The sequence below is a fragment of the Xyrauchen texanus genome, chromosome 42 (assembly GCF_025860055.1).
Source record: "Xyrauchen texanus isolate HMW12.3.18 chromosome 42, RBS_HiC_50CHRs, whole genome shotgun sequence".
Lineage (NCBI taxonomy): Eukaryota > Metazoa > Chordata > Actinopteri > Cypriniformes > Catostomidae > Xyrauchen > Xyrauchen texanus.
Window position 1 is genome coordinate 850,514 of NC_068317.1, and position 13,630 is coordinate 864,143.

The 13,630-nt window shown below is 44.8% G+C and overlaps 1 non-coding gene across 1 annotated transcript; it reads left to right on the top strand.

Annotated features, from left to right (window-relative positions):
• Positions 1–1,081: 1,081 nt before the first annotated feature.
• trnag-gcc (transfer RNA glycine (anticodon GCC)) lies at positions 1,082–1,152 on the top strand. Its single transcript has one exon. It is a non-coding gene; the product is annotated as a tRNA-Gly (tRNA).
• Positions 1,153–13,630: the final 12,478 nt, after the last annotated feature.

The window sequence follows — 13,630 nt, forward strand, 5'->3', positions numbered from 1 at the left end:
CCATTGCCAGTTCACACTAAAGATCTCCGATCTGCACGTAGACATTACTAACGCTTTAGGGCCACATGCCAAAATGCAGCCAAGAAAACTCCTATTCATGCAGGTCACTTTGATAAAGTATCAGCCTTTACACATCATCTAAACAAGAGTGTGTTTTGCGAATCGGTGATGTCTGGAGATTGCAAAGAATGTAACTGTATGCAAAGTCCAGACACATAAACTAGGAAGACCTAAAATTTGATGGCAGACATTTTTCTCATCTTTCTAAAGCTGTGCACTTAATTTTATATCATACACTTCAGCAGATGTTCTGAGCATTGCATGCTATTCGCTCATCTTGGATTAAGCTACAAAGAAACTGGAGGGATGTTTTTGCACAATTTTCAGGTCAGCTTGCTGTCTGTAGCACAGCCAGAGATGTTTCTCCATTGTTCAACATGATGATGGGGCTTAAACCGGAAGTGCATCAAAACTAAATGAAATGGCCTTTTTTAAATGTTGCTCTTACATTTATAGTGTCTATTAAAAAAATATTCTTTGTATATGCCTTTTCATAATACTGGCCTAATAATAATAATTATTATTATTATTAAAAAGAATTATTTGGACTAGGTACATAACCCCTAAGGGAAGGAAAATGTTATGTTCCTTCCCTTAGGGGTTATGTACCTAGTCCAAATAATCCTGAGATTCACCAGTTATGAAACACTGCTTATAGTGTTTTGTCTGCATGCTCTAAACCACGAGGATTTTAGAATCCTCACAGTGGCAAAGTGGTGAATTTGTTCTTTTAAACTTAAAGGAAGGAAAAGCGTTAAAAAGTGTTATCCTTTTGACAAATATAGGGGACATTCTAAAATGCTTAACATGATAAATGCTGAACGTGGCTTATTGTACTAAAATATTTGATAATATATTTGAAGAGAAAATTCAGTATGCACCTTATTGATGATGCAAACTATATACAGATAAGCAGATGAGCCCAGAATTTGAATGCAACATTCAAAGTTGCACATTATGCGATTTCCTCTAATAGAAAATGCTTAATGCGACTTAATGTACAAAAACAAGCATGTAGCAAGCATTGGTGGTTCAGTGGTAGAATTCTCGCCTGCCATGCGGGAGACCCGAGTCCGATTCCCGGCCAATGCATGTAAATGTTAACAAGACTTTCACCACTGTTGCATTTGTGTATATGATCGTGTGACAACAAAGTGATTTGATTTTAAACAATCCCTGTAATGCACAACATAGCAGATAAGTAACTTATTCACTCTTATTGGTAATTATTTTCATGACTTAGACAACCAATTGGCAATGTAACGCCTTTACAAAGACGATTCTGCCTGATTCCAACCTTGCTGAAGCACCCCAGATCATCACCGATCCTCTTCCAAATTTAACAGTGGGTGCGAGACACTGTGGCTTGGAAGCCTCTCCAGGTCTCCGTCTAACCAGGTGGATGATCGGAATGATCTGGGGGTGCTTCAGCAAAGCTGGAGTCAGGCAGATTCATCTTTGAGAAGGAAACATGAATCAAGCCACGTACAAGGTTATCCTGGAAGAAAACTTGCTTTCTTCTGCTCTGACAATATTACCCAACTCTGAGGATTGGTTTTCCAGCAGGACAATGCTCCATTCCACACAGTCAGGCCAATCAAGGTGTGGATGGAGGACCACCGGATCAAGACCCTGTCATGGTCAGCCCAATCTCCAGACCTGAACCCCATTAAAAACCTCAGGAATGTGATCAAGAGGAAGATGGTTGGCCATCAATAGATATCAAACAAAAGCCGAGCTGCTTGAATTTTTGCACCAGGAGTGTTAAGGAGGATTAATGTCACCCAAAAGCAATATGAAAGACTGATAGAGAGCATGCCAAGACGCATGAAACCTGTTATTGAAAATCTGGGTTATTTCACCAAATCTTGATTTCTGAACAACAGAAACTAAATATTTATGTTAAACTAAGTTAAAACAGGTGACATGTGAATAAAACAAACATGTTAATTTTACTCAAACCATGCCTAAATCCAAATAAACCGTCCTGGTTACTTGTGTAACCTCTGTTCCCTGATGGAGGGAACGAGACATGCATAGCCACTGGGGCCAGCTGTATGCCAGCGCATCTGTGCCAAGGGGAGCCTTGGTCAGGGCGTACCTGAGAGGGCAGTGAGATGATTTCCAGGAAGCGATCAAGTCTACCTGCACTTGACTGAATCGACTCCAAATCAGCTGGACCACCTGGGGGTGGAGTCTCCACTCTCCCATGAGCGTGAGCTGCCATGATAGCCTGTCCGCCTTGCTGTTGAGGTCACCTGGGATATGAGTGGCTTGCAATGACTTGCGTCCAGACCAACATGTGCTTGCCCTGGATCAATGGCCAGGAGCCGCTGGGGTGGCTTTCCCTCTGGGACACGCTCCCAAGAGCCACCCCTAGGGTCACTTCATCGACACAAAATTGAGTGAGTGAAATTATTGGTTACCAAATATCCAATCGTGTCAGAAATTAACATTCTGATTGGTGGATCAGCTTAGTCGGACTGTCAGCGCACCTGCAGCTCCGTGTACATTTAGAGAGAATCTCTGTACACTTTTAAAAAAAATTATATACACAATTCAGTCAACGGTGCTTCGGCATCAGGGTCAAAAGACTACTCATTGTTTTGGCGGCCATAATTATCATCATTTATTTCAGGTGGGCATATGCAAAATCCTAAGAAAGATAGGTGAGCATACGGCGTATGCCCTAGACTACACTACTGTATAAGCAACCGAATTTGTGCAACAGTATAGAGAATGGTAACTTTTGTAATATTTGGTTAATTTGGTTAATAAGAGTTCAAGAACGATTATTGTTTTATTTGTCATGACTCAGGAATAAAGAACGTTTATTACCATGGATGCATCAAAACAATCTCAGATAGCAGGGAATAAAGTGCACAGTGACATATGAGCCTAAATAGCACAATACATAGATCTTCAAATGATAAAATTACGCTGTGAGAGTGTGTAGGAAAACCTGACCGGAACCTGGACCAAATCCTCTAGGTTTGTTGGGTACCGTCGGACTCATATCGGGTTGAAGAAATCTACGCATGTGTAGAACAACCTATTAGTGATTTTATATTTGAATGCCATGCACATCCTTATTAATAAAGCATGTTTTTGGATCAATTCATAATTAAAAAAGTACATATAACTGTCCGTGTAAGACATTGCTCCAAACTTTTCTTCCATTAATTTGAAAAATCCAGCCATATCTGGCAAGCGTCCTGTAGTTCATAAAAGTAAACAAAGTCACATCATGAGGGTCTCCATGGTGTACCAGCCCATGGGCCACTCAGTTCTTAATCCATCCTTGGTTATATGGCTGGGTTTACCGAAGCACTAAGCAGAATGTTAGTACCCAAAAGCACCATTATCCAAGTAGTTCATACAAACTTTTGTAAATTAATGAGAGCTTTGAACCACTCTTTAAGTTCATTAAGCAGTAGCAGATTTAGGCATGGGTGACATGGACAGACCCCCCCACACACACATACTCGGCAACATTAAGTGCATTGCCATTAAGTGCAACTTTCACATATCTTTCTGGCATATTTCATGGTTTAACCTTTCAAGTTTGTATTAGATTATTAGTGTTAAAAATTTAAGGTGTAAGGTGGCTTTTGGAGTTTTTGTGTTTTATCAACAACTTTTTTATGGGATGTTTGACCACATGCTGCTGGAACACAAAATGGAAAATGAGAATGTGAGCTTGAAGTGTTTTAATGGGCACACCATCCTGGTAGTGTAAACATTGTTGATTTGTACCAGAGTTATGTCTGACGGGCAAACATGCAGTTTCCTGTTTGTGTGTAAAGGCCTGTGGTCATGATGGAATGTGTGCTCAACATATGTGTGACTATTTGAAGGTATGTGCAGGAATAGGAATAGCCTCATATATGTGCTCTCATGACTGCTGAGAAAATATATGGTGAGGCTGGTGTCTCTTGTCCACGTCTCAAAATAAGCTGACCAGGGTTAAAACACAGGAATAGCCCCTGGGGAAGAACAACCCAATCATCAGGATACTTAGTAGCTGGAGGGTTGAATGCTCCTAGGCCGCGCCTCGTTCCCTCGTGGGATCTCTCCGTTATCCTGCTGGGCCTGCGGAGAACCCCATTTGAGCCTCTAGAGTCAGTTGGGTTAAAGGCTGTCTCATTGAAGACAGCCCTCCCGACTGCACTCACGTCCACCAAGAGGGTTAGGAATCTGCAGGCGTTCTCTGTCAGTGACACCTGCCTGGAGTTTGGTACAGCATACTCAAGTCAAGTGGTTTTTATTGTCGTTTCAACCATATACAGTTAGTACAGTACACAGCAAAACGAGACAACGTTCCTCCAGGACCATGGTGCTACATAAAAACAACAAAGGACCAACATAGGACCACATGAGACTACACAACGAAATAAAATACCTATATAAACTACCTATATATACCTATATAAAGTGCACGTGCAAACATGTGCAAAAAGTACAGGACAGTACAACAAATTACTGACAATGAACAGGACAATAGACAGTGCAGCGCCGACCAGTACTCAGTAGTGCAAAAAGATGACAGTTTCTAAAATGTAAACATAACATACTATGAGATAATGTTCTATGCACATAGCAGTTATTGAGGTAGCAGACAGTTATAAAGTGACAGTTTATTAAAGTGCAACTCAGGACACGTGTGTGTCAAACCAGTCTCTGAGTATTGAGAAGTCTGATGGCTTGGGGAAGAAGCTGTTACACAGTCTGGCCGTGAGGGCCCGAATGCTTCGGTACCTCTTGCCAGACGGGAGGAGGGTAAAGAGTTTGTGTGAGGGGTGTGTGGGGTCGTCCACAATGCTGGTTGCTTTATGGATACAGTGTTTTTTGAAAATGTCTTTGATGGAGGGAAGAGAGACCCCAATGATCTTCTCAGCTGTCCTCACTATCCTCTGCAGGGCTTTGTGGTCCGAAACGGTGCAAGTCCCAAACCAGGCAGTGATGCAGCTGCTCAGGATGCTCTCAATAGTCCCTCTATAGAATGTAGCGAGGATGGGGGTTGGGAGATGTGCTTTCCTCAGCCTTCGAAGAAAGTAGAGACGCTGCTGGGCTTTCTTGGTGATAGAGCTGGTGTTGAGGGACCAGGTGAGGTTCTCCGCCAAGTGAACACCAAGAAATTTGGTGCTCTTGACGATCTCCACAGAGGAGCCGTCGATGTTCAGCGGAGTGTGTTCACCTTGTGCTCTCCTAAAGTCAACAACCATCTCTTTTGTTTTGTCGACATTCAGGGACAGGTTGTTGGCTCTACACCAGTTCGTCAGCCGCTGCACCTCCTCTCTGTATGCTGACTCGTTGTTCTTGCTGATGAGACCCACCACGGTCGTGGTCATCGGCGAACTTGATGATGTGATTCGAGCTGTGCATTGCTGCACAGTCGTGAGTCAGCAGAGTGAACAGCAGTGGACTGAGCACACAGCCCTGGGGGCCCCAGTGTTCAGTGTGGTGGTGGTGGAGATGCTGTTCCCGATCCGGACTGACTGAGGTCTCCCAGTCAGGAAGTCCAGGATCCAGTTGCAGAGGGAGGTGTCCAGGCCCAGCAGGTTCAGCTTTCCAATCAGGTGCTGGGGAATGATTGTGTTGAATGCTGAGCTGAAATCTATGAACAGCATTCGAACGTATGAGTCCTTTTTGTCTAGGTGGGTGAGGGCCAGATGGAGGGTTGTGGTGATGGCATCGTCCGTTGAACGGTTTGAACGATACGCAAACTGCAGTGGGTCTAGTGAGGGGCAGCTGGGTCTTAATCTGCCTCATGACGAGCCTCTCGAAGCACTTCATGATGATGGGTGTAAGTGCGACGGGACGGTAGTCGTTGAGGCAGGACACTGAAGACTTCTTTGGCATGGGGATGATGGTGGTGGCCTTGAAGCACGTTGGAACAACGGCGCTGCTCAGAGAGATGTTGAAGATGTCGGTAAGAACATCTGCTAGCTGGTCTGCACATCCTCTGAGCACTCTGCCAGGAATGTTGTCTGGTCCAGCAGCCTTCCGTGGGTTGACTCTACGTAGAGTTTTCCTCACATCTGCCGTGGTAAGACAGAGCACCTGGTCGTTGGGAGGAGGGGTGGACTTCCTCGCCATCACGCCGTTCTGCACTTCAAACCGAGCGTAGAAGTCGTTCAGCGCATCTGGAAGGGAGGCATCTTTGTCACAGGCAACTGATGTTGTCCTGTAGTTGGTGATGGCCTGGATGCGCCACGCGTGTCACCGCTGTCCTGGAAGTGACTGTGGATTCTCTGGGCGTAGCGCGCTTTGCCTCTCTGATTGCCCGTGACAGTTTGGCCCTAGCTGTTCATAGGGCTGCCTTATCGCCTGCTCTGAAGGCGGAGTCTCGGACCTCAGCAGCGTGCGCACCTCCGCAGTCATCCACGGCTTCTGGTTGGAGCGTGTGGTGATGGTCTTGGAGAAAGTGACATCATCAATGCACTTGCTGATGTAGCTGGTCACTGATGCTGTGTATTCCTCCAAGTTGGTAGAATCGCCATATGTTGCAGCCTCCCTGAACATGTGCCAGTCAGTACACTCAAAACAGTCCTGAAGAGCAGAGATGGCTCCTGCTGGCCAGGTTTTCACCTGCTTCTGAAGCGGTTTTGTGCGTCTGACGAGCGGTCTGTATGCTGGAATTAACATAACAGAGATGTGGTCTGAGTAGCCGAGGTGGGGGCGGGCTCCGCCCGGTACACGCCTGGGATGTTTGTGTAAACAAGATCAAGCCGTTCAGCCCTCTCGTTGCAAAGTCCACATACTGATGGAATTTAGGGAGCACTGTCTTGAGATTTGCATGGTTGAAATCTCCGGCGACAATAAACAGTCCGTCGGGGTGAGCGTTCTGCAGTTCGCTCATAGCCCCATACAGTTCACAGAGCGCTTCCTTAGCGTTAGCGCTGGGGGGAATGTAAACTCCGGTTATGCAAACAGTGGTGAATTCCTGTGGTAGATAAAAAGGTCTGCATCTAACGGTCACAAGCTCCAACAGCGATGAACAGTAACTAGAGACTAGCATAGAGTTCTCACGTGGTCTTGAGACCCCGACCAGGATATGCACCCACGGTTCCCACGACCCCTTTTAGCGATCAGATGGTGAGCCTGCAAGCGCTGTCCTGGGAAGAGGCATACACAGCCTTGTCGTTGCTGTTTCCGATCTGCGCTTTGTGTATGTACTTGTACCGTAAGGAGAGCTTTAGATGCTCTGAGAAGCTCTTTGTCTGTTTTGGGGGACAGCAAAAAGGGAACGCTGTCTCCAAACAGAGGATTTCCCACTGGATCTTGAAAGCCATCACTTTGGCATACCAGGCCCAGGGCGTGCCATCCCCTTTGGGACTACGATCACACTCCACTAGGAGTGTGGCATCCTCTTGGAAACTATACAATGGAGCCTCTCTAGCTGACATCTGTAGAGCAGCAGGCTGGCAATGGCCAGTAGGACCTACCATGGAGCTTCTTCCACATGTGGCTGGTAAGCCCATGTGATGTATTTGCCTGCCCTTCAGCAGGATGTGGTCTCCGTGGTGTCTTCTCTTGTGGGAAAAGCACCTTCCCCGACGTGAATACATATGGCCCCAGCTGAATAAATGTCATTTTTGTGGGAGAAAAAAAAGAGAAAAGGTTGTGGCTGACATGGCCTGCTCCTATTGTAAATACATCTTGCCCCACCGGTCAGCTGACTGTCATGTGTGTGTTTGTGTCCTTTTGGTTTCAGTTATACATTAAACTATTATCTATATTGTCAAGCCGGTTTTCGCCTCCTCCTTGCCCGTCAAAATCCCTTTACAATGGTGTCAAAGACCCGGGAAGGAGGAGGGATACATCGTAGTAGAGTTCTCGCCACTACCCTCCACCCCAACGGAGCAGTCGTCTGGAAGTGGAGGAAGGCCGCCGACCGCGAGGGGAGAAGTGGGTCCTAACCGACCACCTGGAGTGGTCAGGGCTGCTGCCAGTGGCGGAGGCATCCCCTACCAGCCACTGAAATGCGGCAGGGTCTGAGACTGTGAGCAGGGAGGGGCTTGCTGCCGACCACCTGGAGAGGGAGAACCGCTGCCAGGCGCGGGGGAGACCCCTTCTGTTCCTAGAGAACATGGCGGGGTATTCTGTCCATCAGGGGCTGGAGGACTGCTTCCGATCCACCCGGGGACGCATGGCTGTCATCCGTTAGAGGGTGACGGAGTGGCCGAGGACCATGCTACAGCGTATCGGAGAACTGGCGAGTACTTTTCATCTCTCTCTCCTCTCTCTCTCTCACTGCCGCTCTCTCACGGCCTTTACCCTCTCTTTTAAATTTTACAGTGTTTTTTTAGGGGGGTACTACACTGTTACAGGAAGTACCCCCCTATTTTAATTATTTCTGTTACTCTCCCCTTGTCTCCTCCCTCCTCTTTATGGGGATGACCTGCCGGAAGACGGGGCGGAAGGCACGCCCCTCCCCAGGGAAAGGGGGGTGTACGTCATGCCGTCGACTTCCCAGACTGAGAGAAAGAGGGAGGAATGTGACAGGGTGGAGGGTGGGGCCGGGTTGTGATTATATACACCTGGTCCCTTACTTTGTAGGTTGGGAAAGGGGCAAAGGGGAGGGAAGTTGCTCCCCATAAAAGCTATTCCTGACGAACCACACCCTCCTTTTCTGACCTTCTTGGGTGATCTGGTCCGGAAGTGTCTAAGATGTTCAGGTGCAGAGATGTGTTTTGTTATTCAATTTCTAGGGTAGCCCCATATGTTTGCTAGGCAGTTACCAGGGAGATACTCAAAATGCTCCTTGCCAGCCAAATGAGCAAACAATGAAGTCTCTATGGCATTTTGATCCTGAGATCACCATCTAAGCGATTTTAATGGAGTCAATGGGGTTTGGTTGCTAGGGTGCCCTAAATGGTTGCTAGGGCATGACTAAGTAGTTTCCATGATGATACCTGAAGTCTGATTGCTCACCCAAGTAAAACAAGCCAACTTTCATTTATCTAGGACATTCTGATCCAAAGACATCACTTTCGGCCTTTTTGAATGGAAGTCAATGGGTTTGGTTGCTAAGGTTCACTATATGGTTGTTAGGGTGTGGCTAAGTAGTTAACATGATGATACCCAAAGTGTGATTGCTCACCCAATTACAGCAAGCCAACTCTCATTTCTCCAGGACATTCTGATCCAAAGATATCACTCTCAGACAGTTTAAATGGAAGTCAAAGGGGTTTGGTTGCTAGGGTGCTCTAAATGGTTTCTAGTGCATGCCTAAGTAGTTTCCATGATGATACTTGAAGAATGATTGCTCATCCAAGTAAAAAAAGCAAACTGTCATTTCTCTAGGACATTCTGATCCAAAGATATCACTCACAGCCATTTTGAATGGAAGTCAATGGGGTTTGGTTGCTGGGGTGCTCTAATGGTTGCTAAGGTGAGGCTAATTCATTTCTATAATGATATTTGAGGTCTGATTGCTCACCTAAGATAATCATGCCAACCTTTATTTTGCTAGAAAATTCTGATCCAATGATTTTGTTCTCAGCCTTTTTGAATGGAAGTCAATGGGGTTTGGTTGCTAGGTTGCTCTAAATGGTTGCTTGAGTGTATGAAATGAGTCCAACCACATTTCTCTATGAACTCTGATCCGGAGATATGATCCGTCAAAGTTCATCACAATTCAAAGTCTATGGAATTTTTCGGGATGTTTTTTCCCCCCAGGAGTAAATAATATATACAAATATAAAAAATATAAATAATGGGACTCTGCACTGGTTTGTTCTGATTGGATGAACGGACTAGAACTAGATCAAATAGCTCCTAAATTATGATTTTGTTGATGGCGGCCATGATTTTATATGTATATGACTGTCCTTATAGACCTTGATGGCACCTTAGACACAAAATTCAAATCAGCCCAGCTTTCCATAGTTAGATCCATTTTAAAGTATTTTACTTTTATAGTGCCACTAAGAGGTGGAGATGCACAATTGTTTTTGTGTGTTTTTAGAATTACTCCATATATATGTGCACCGAATTTGGTGATAATATCTCAATCTGTTCAAAAGTTATAACCGTTTTTGTAAAATGGACACGCCCACTACGGACATTTTGCCATAGTGTTTGACAGTAAATCAGAATTTCAAAATTCCTTTGATTTCTTTTCATATTAGCACTCTGCTGAATCTTTGCGATCAGACAAACGGCCTAGGACGAGTTCATTGAAAAAAAATTCTAACAATCCAAAAACAGTAAAAAAAAGCAGTAAAACACAGGGGCAGAGCAAAATTCTGAATGGAGATAAAACTCTTCGGCATGACACAAGGAATAAGAGGAAAAATTTTGTTTCTAGCCCTTACAAACCACATATTAAAAAGCCATGTCCCTCAGAGTTTGGGAAGAAATTAAACCAATCAAGAAAAATATTCTAGAAAAAATAACTGTCTCTTTTCATTCACAAGTCAGCCAATTAAGCACTTAATGAGCTCACTCAGACTTCAAACTTTGCACACTGACTAAGGGGCCCCTGGGAAACTAAATATTTCAAAATGGAGTCATTTGGAGCTTTCTGAGGGATGTCCACGAAACACCTATAGAAATGTATGTAATAAGTTGCTAGTGGGATGCGCCCTGGCAAAGTGACCAGAGGTCCCACAGACCCCAAATTCCACACAGTGGTAGCCCGATGTCCCTTGAAAGACATACCGAGAGCACGAAGCTCTAAAAAAAGGAAATCTTTTTTTGAGTTTATGCAAGATTCTCCTACAAGGCCTCATGCACTTAAAGCTTAACAGAGCCTCTTGAATTAGATTAGAGACAACTCGGACTAGGGATTGGATTCACACTCAGGAAGGTTCTTGATACCCCAGATTCTGATGATTTCAAATTTCAAGGTCCTGTGACCTTTTCTAGACATCCCACAGTATTAAGAAAGGCCGTAGGGCTGCAGAACTCTGGACTTAGGGCACAGTGTCGAGAAATATATGTAAATTTTGGGATGATTGGACCTTCCTAGGTACTGTACATGAAAAGCCGATGGAAATGAATGGAATAAGTTGCGCTTGTAACTCCTTCCCGAAGCAAAATGTTTCTCAGCATTTTATTCTAGAATCTCCCCCAAAGCCCTCTTGCTCACATAGCAAGACAGAGCCTTTTTCAGACAGGGCTAGGGTAAGAGTATTGAGCAGAAAAAAAATATATCTAGAAAGCATCTAGAGCTTCAAAACTCGGTGACAGGATCGAGGGGGCCCTGGACTACCACCGTACCAAATTTCAAGTGCCTGTGATTTTTGACCCCTTTATTTTTTGACATCCCACTTGCAACTTAAATAATACAAAATCCATAAGTAGACCATGGACGCTGTCCCTTTTTGGGCCAATTAAGTATTAAGAAAGGTTGCAGGGCTGTGGAGCTATGGACACTGGCACAGGGCACCGTGACGAGATATATATATGTCAATTCTGGGACAGTCGGACCTTTCTAGGTGCTGTACATGAAAAGCCTATGGAAATGAATGGTACAAGTTGCTTGTGTGATGCACCCTGGCAGAGTGCCCAGAGGTCCTACAGACCCCAAATTTCACACAATGGTAGCCCGATGTCCCTCGAAAGACATATCAAGTCTATGAGGCTCTTGAAAAGAGGATAATTCTTTTTTAGAATTTATGCAAGATTCTCCTACACAGAACTCTTGTACTCGAAGCTTAACAGAGCCTCTTGAATTTGATTAGAGACATCTTGGGCTAAGGTTGGGAGTTACATTCAGGAAGGATCTAGAGACCCCACATTGTGGGGCCCGATTTGTGGGCCCCTGACAGTAGAGGATCTAAAATTGCAAGGTCCTGTGACTTTGGAGCCCCTTTTTCATCCCACTTGCAACTTCAACGATGCAAAATCCATAAGCAGACCATGGATATTGTCCCTTTTTGGGCCAATTAAGTATTAAAAAAGGTTGTTGGGCTGCAGAACTCTGGACACTTACACAGGGCACCGTGGCGAGACATACATGTCAATTTTGGGATGGTTGGACCTTTCTAAGTGCTCTACACAAAAAGCCTATGAAAATGAATGGTACAAGTTGCTTGTGTGATGCACCCTGGCAGAGAGCCCAGAGGTCCTACAGACCCCAAATTTCACACAATGGTAGCCCGATGTCCCTCGAAAGACATATCAAGTCTATGAGGCTCTTGAAAAGAGGATAATTCTTTTTTAGAGTTTATGCAAGATTCTCCTACACAGAACTCTTGTACTCGAAGCTTAACAGAGCCTCTTGAATTTGATTAGAGACATCTTGGGCTAAGGTTGGGAGTTACATTCAGGAAGGATCTAGAGACCCCACATTGTGGGGCCCGATTTGTGGGCCCCTGACAGTAGAGGATCTAAAATTGCAAGGTCCTGTGACTTTGGAGCCCCTTTTTCATCCCACTTGCAACTTCAACGATGCAAAATCCATAAGCAGACCATGGATATTGTCCCTTTTTGGGCCAATTAAGTATTAAAAAAAGTTGTTGGGCTGCAGAACTCTGGACACTTACACAGGGCACCGTGGCGAGACATACATGTCAATTTTGGGATAGTTGGACCTTTCTAAGTGCTCTACACAAAAAGCCTATGAAAATGAATGGTACAAGTTGCTTGTGTGATGCACCCTGGCAGAGTGCCCAGAGGTCCTACAGACCCCAAATTTCACACAATGGTAGCCCGATGTCCCTCGAAAGACATATCAAGTCTATGAGGCTCTTGAAAAGAGGATAATTCTTTTTTAGAGTTTATGCAAGATTCTCCTACACAGAACTCTTGTACTCGAAGCTTAACAGAGCCTCTTGAATTTGATTAGAGACAACTTGAGCTAAGGTTGGGATTTACATTCAGGAAGGATCTAGAGACCCCACGTTGTGGGGCCCGATTTGTGGGCCCCTGACAGTAGAGGATCTAAAATTGCAAGGTCCTGTGACATTTGGAACCCCTTTTTCATCCCACTTGCAACTTCAACGATTCAAAATCCATAAGAAGACCATGGATATTGTCCCTTTTTGGGCCAATTAAGTATTAAAAAAGGTTGTTGGGCTGCAGAACTCTGGACACTTACACAGGGCACCGTGGCGAGACATACATGTCAATTTTGGGATGGTTGGACCTTTCTAAGTGCTCTACACAAAAATCCTATGAAAATGAATGAAATAAGTTGTAACTCCTTCCCGTCTTCCAGACTTCACATGCTCCAAATGTCATTTCTAGAGGACAGGTCTCTAGAACAAAGAGAAAATTTTCTTATCATTTTATTCTAGAATCTCCCCCACAGCCCTCTTGCTCACATAGCCAGACAGAGCCTTTGTCAGACAGGGCTAGGGGTAGAGTATTGAGCTGAAAAAATATATCTAGAAAGCATCTAGAGCTTCAGAACTCTTGCAAGATTGAGGGGACCCTGGACTACCACTGTTCTGAATTTCAAGGCACTGTGACATCTTTATTATAGACATCCCACTTCCCACCTATTTTGGCCCATTCAGTAAGTTGCAGGTGGGCACTTCCTGCATGACTAAGCAAGAACACAGGAAGTGACTTATTCAATTGGCCTCAGTTAGATATTCCATGGACAATGCATTAA